The sequence below is a fragment of the Sus scrofa genome, chromosome 7 (genome assembly GCF_054392235.1).
Source record: "Sus scrofa isolate SSC_HxYL_T2T_F1_AM1 chromosome 7, Sscrofa_HxYL_maternal_Yorkshire_Landrace_v2.0, whole genome shotgun sequence".
Classification (NCBI taxonomy): Eukaryota; Metazoa; Chordata; class Mammalia; order Artiodactyla; family Suidae; genus Sus; species Sus scrofa.
In genome coordinates this window covers 64,308,935-64,314,097 of record NC_139389.1, presented here as the reverse complement: position 1 = coordinate 64,314,097, position 5,163 = coordinate 64,308,935, and the positions used below count along the sequence as shown (strand labels likewise).

Sequence of the window (5,163 nt, the reverse complement as noted above, 5' to 3'; positions counted from 1 at the left end):
GATTAAAAATATTGGCGTTGGAGTTCCCATCTTGGCGCAGTGGAAACAAATCTGACTAGGAACCATGAGGCTGCAGGTTCGATCCTAGCCTCGCTCAGTGGGTTAAGGATCCGGTGTTGCTGTGAGCTGTGGTGTAGGCTGCAGACACGGCTCGGATCTGGCATTGCTGTGGCTCTGGCGTAGGCTGGCAGCAACAGCTCCGATTAGACCCCTAGCCTGGAACATCCATATGCTGCGCGTGTGGCCCTAAAAAGACAAAAGACCAAAAAAAAAAAAAAAAAAAAAAAAATGTTGGCGTTCCTGTTGTGGTGCAGTGGAAACGAATCTGACTAGTATCCATGAGGATGAGGGTTTGAACCCTGGTCTTATGCTCAGTGGGTTGGGGAGCTGGCATTGCTGTGAGCTGTGGCTTGGATCTGGTGTTGCTGTGGCTGTGGTGTAGGCTGGCAGCTGTAGTAGCTCCGATTCAACCCCTAGCCTGGAATGTTGAACAAGACAGAACTTTTGGCCATAAACCTTGACATCAATCAATTCGCTGATTTGGGGGCTATGATAATTCCACCTGCTACCATCTGACCGAATACTGGTATCTGCCACATACTTCTCCCTCACCACTACAAGTCTACACACAACAAGAGGTGTTTGGAGACCTGCTGAACCCAGGATAACTGCATCCAGCATTTCAAGCCAAGGGTGCTGTGGAGGTGGAGCTGGGGCTGATGAACCCACTCTGGCTCCCACGAATCATAGCTTCTTTTCCGGGGCTTTCCAAATTACCTCTTTATTCGGGTTCAGCCCTTTGGCTCAGTGTTTAAAGTCTCCCCTTTCTTTCCTTTCAAAATCGGGAACGACCTTCTGACCCTCTCCAACTTTCCAGCTCATTTTCCGTTGTCATCTTTAAAAGGCCGCAGGCGATGACTCAGCATCCCATTCCGCAACGACAGGGATAAAATTAGCCCAGGCCAAAGGACCTTATTTCAAGAAGCCAGCAGCTCTTTACCAAACCCTCTAACTTGCCGCGGACGAGCGAGGAGCCAGTTCCCCCACCCGGTGATGCGCACGCGCACGTACGCACGCACACACGTACGTACGCACATATACGCACGCACATACGTGAGCACGCTGGCCCTCCTCCTCCAGGCCTAACAGGCAAAGGCCCGCTCACATGGGAGTTGCTCCTGCCAGCCTTGCTCCCACATCTTCAGCAGCAGCGACTCTCAGCTGGCCTGCTCTTTCATCTTCTTGTTCCGGACAGAACTAAAAGTTCCTTTTGATTGTCCTCTCTGGCAGTATCCTATTACAGTTGTTTATTTCCTCCATTATAAAAAGTAATACAGGGAGTTCCCCTTGTGGTTCAGTGAGTTGAGAGTCCAACTGCAGGGGCTCAGGTCTCTGGGAAGGCACGGGTTCGGCCTCTGCCCCTCTTTACCACTGGGTTAAAGGATCTGGCGCTGCTGCAACTGGGGCTTGGATTCAATACCTGGCCCAGGAACTTCCATATGTCATTAGTGTGGCCATAAAAAAATAGTAAAAAAATAATATATGTACATATATATCTGAGTCACTTTGCTGTACAGCAGAAATTGACACAACGTTGTAAATCAACTATACTTTAAGGAGTTCCCATTGTGGCTTATGGGGTTACAAACCTGACTAGTATCCATGAGGATGAAGGTTTGATCTCTGGCCTCCCTCAGGGGGTTAAAGATCCGGTGTTGCTGTGAGCCATGGTATGGGTCACAGACACAGGTCAGATCCCATGTCGCTGTGGCTGTGGTGTAGGCCGGCAGCTTTAGCTCCAGTTCAACCCCTAGCCTGGGAACTTCCATATCCCTCATGTTTAGCCCTAAAAAAAAAAAAAAAAAAAAAAAAAAAAATACACACACAGACATACAGTAATATTATTGTATAAACTCATTTAAGGAAATGCAGGAAAAATAATTTATTGGCCCCCATTACCTAAACTCAAGCAGAGTCAACATTTCAATGCCTTACAGAGGCTATTCCAACAAGTCTTGCTTATCCTTCTATGCCTGCCTGCCTGCCTGCTTGCTTGCTTGCTTCTTTTTTGTTTTTGTCTGTTTAGGGCCACAGCGGAGGCATATGGAGGTTCCCAGGCTAGAGGTCCAATCCGAGCTGTAGCTGCTGGCCTACGCCAGAGCCACAGCAATGGGTAATCTGAGCCACGTCTGCGACCTACGCACCACAGCTCACTGGCAACTCCAGATCCTTAACCCACTGAGCAAGGCCAGGGATCAAACCCAAGTCCACATGGATGCTAGTCAGGTTCATTAACCACTGAGTCATGAGGGGAACTCAGAGGCCTTTTTTCTAAAATTTCTTTTTTTTTTTTTTTAGGGTCACACCAGCAGCATATGGAAGTTCCTAGGCTAGGGGTCAAATTGGAGCTGTAGCTGCCGGCCTACGCCATAGCCACAGCAACACCAGATCTGAGCTGTGTCTGTGACCTACATCGAAGCTCATGACAATGCCAGATCTTTAACCCACTGATTGAGGCCAGGGATTGAACCCTCATCCTCATGGGTATTAGTCGGGTTGGTTCCCACTGAGCCATAGTGGGAACTCCTCTACAATTTCTTTTTAATTAATTTATTTTTTTATTTATTTATTTTTTGTCTTTTTGCCTTTTCTAGGGCTGCACACGCGGCATATGGAGGTTCCCAGGCTAGGGGTCGAATCGGAGCTGCAGCCACCAGCCTACGCCGGAGCCACAGCAACTCGGGATCTGAGCCGCGTCTGCAACCTACACCACAGCTCACGGCAATGCCGGATCCTTAATCCACTGAGCAAAGCCAGGGATCAAACCCGAAACCTCATGGTTCCTAGTCAGAGTTGATAACCACTGAGCCACGACGGGAACTCTGATGATTTCTTTTTAAATCTGAGTTCTAATCATTAACAGCTTGCGTACCCTTCTACAATACAATTCTAGAGTCATTGTGAATTTGTGCAGAGTTAATCCGCAGCTACCCTGGCATGGGAGATGTTTTCTCCAGGAATATGTGAACATGTAGAACATGGCATGACCAGGTAGGGAGGCAGGGACAAGGACATTCCTGGAAGCAGCCTGTAGAAGCTCAGAAGAGGTGTGAGACATGCCCCACGTTATTACAGTCGTGAAGTGGAGACAAAGAGCTCTGCTTTCTCTTTCACTTTGTATACTTTACAAAAAACAAAGAAATACAATAATTTTTTCAGAGATGCTTATTTTAGTTTCTTTTTTTCTGGAAATTATCTGTGGTGAACATATGTTGCTTTTGTCACCTCAAAAAAGTAACATGTGTCATTGGCTGAATTGTATCCTTCAAATTCATGTTAAAGTCCTAACCCCCAGTACCTCAGAAGGTGACTGTATTTGGAGAAAGTGCCTTTAAAGAGGTAAGTAAACATGAGGTCATTAGGATGGGCCCTTATCCAACAGAACTGATGTCCTTGTAGGAAATGGAGATGAGGACACAGATGCTCTTAGAGGGAAAGCCATGTAGAGACACAGGGAAAAAATGACCATCTGCAAACCAAGAAGCCTCAGAAGGAGCCAACCCTGCCAACTCCTTCATCTTGGATTTCTAGCCTCCAGAACCATAAGAAAATAAATTTCTGTTAAGTCTCTGGTATCTGGTACTTTATTATGGCAGCCCTAGCACACAAACACACCAGGTAATTAACAAAAGAGAGAAGGCAGAGTTTCCCAGTTGCTCAGTTGGTTGAGGACCTGGCATTGTCACTGCTTCGGCTTGGGTTGCTGCTGTGGCACAGATATGATCCCTGGCGTATTAACATCTGCATGCCATGGGTGTAGCCAAAAAAAAAGTTAAATTAAAATAAAAAAAAAAAGAGGGAGAGAAGGCAATCAATACCACAAGCTCTTGGCATTTCAGGTTTTCACCCTGAAGGTTATTGCTGGTCATGAGAAACACAAGAGTTTCAGGAAGTAATTTGTAACTTTTTTTTTTTTTTTTTTGCTAGAATTTGAACCTCAGCCTGTGGGGCAGGGAGCAAGCAGAGTATCCACTAGAGCAAAGGTCTACTACAAGTACCACTGGTTGCCACCTACACACACACACACACACACAGAGTAAAGCACATTCATAGAGCCCCAAAGGCAGGTCTCTTTGTGATGGACGGTCTGGAATAGAAAGCCTGTCCCTGGGGTGGAGAAGAGAAAGGGAGGAGTCAGGAGAAGGGTGGTTCTTGGCCAGAAAAAGTTCAAAAGAGCAGAGGGCGAGAAATCCAATCTGATGGTCACTCAGACACACGTGCTCCAAGCCTGGTTCTGACCCTCCTGTGGGTCTCAGACCCTTTTGGAAATTGAATGAAAATAAGCAAGATTTGCCTAGAAAGATGTGTACACATAATTCGATGTGTGTGGGTGGTAGTGTCTTCCCCCTCTAATATTCAGCTCCCTAATTTAAAATTTCCACTCTACTCTTTTACTCCTTGCAGTTGAGAGAGCAAGATGGGTCACCAGCAGCTCTACTGGAGCCATCTGAGAAAATTCGGCCAGGGTTCTCGCTCTTGCTGCGTCTGCTCAAACTGGCACGGTCTGATCCGGAAATACAGCCTCGATATGTGCCACCAGCGCTTCTGCCAGCACATGAAGGATCCTGGCTTCATTAGGTTGGACTAAGTGAGCTTCCTTGAATGGGTCCTCCAGGACATCTACCTTATGCAGAAACCATGCTAGTTCTTTGTATATAAAATAAACATTTGGAGCTCCTGTCCTGGCGCAGAGGAAACGAATCAGACTAGAAACCAAGTGGCTGTGGGTTGGATCCCTGGCCTCGCTCAGTGGGCTGAGGAGCCGGTATTGCAGGGGAGCTGTGGTGTAGGTCGCAGACGGGGCTCGGATCCCACCCTGGCTATGGCTGTGGTGTAGGCTGGCAGCTGTAGCACCAGTTCGACCCCTAGCCTGGGAACCTTCATATGCCATGGGTGCGGCCCTAAAAAGCAAAAAGACAAAATAAATAAATAATAAAAAATATAAAATTAACATTTACCCCCTCCCCCCAAAAAACCCCTACACTCTAGTTAAAAACATAGAAAAGCAATGGACGGCTTTGTTTCAATTGAGCTTCAGCCAGCATGAAAAGTGCCCACTGAATAAGAGGTAACATCAGACTGAAGGGTAAAAGGGCAGTCGAT

The 5,163-nt window shown here is 46.9% G+C and overlaps 1 pseudogene; it reads left to right on the top strand.

Moving 5' to 3' along the window:
* Positions 1 to 4,466: 4,466 nt before the first annotated feature.
* On the top strand, positions 4,467 to 4,769 carry LOC100738227 (small ribosomal subunit protein uS14 pseudogene; annotated as a pseudogene).
* The last annotated feature ends 394 nt before the right edge of the window (positions 4,770 to 5,163 follow it).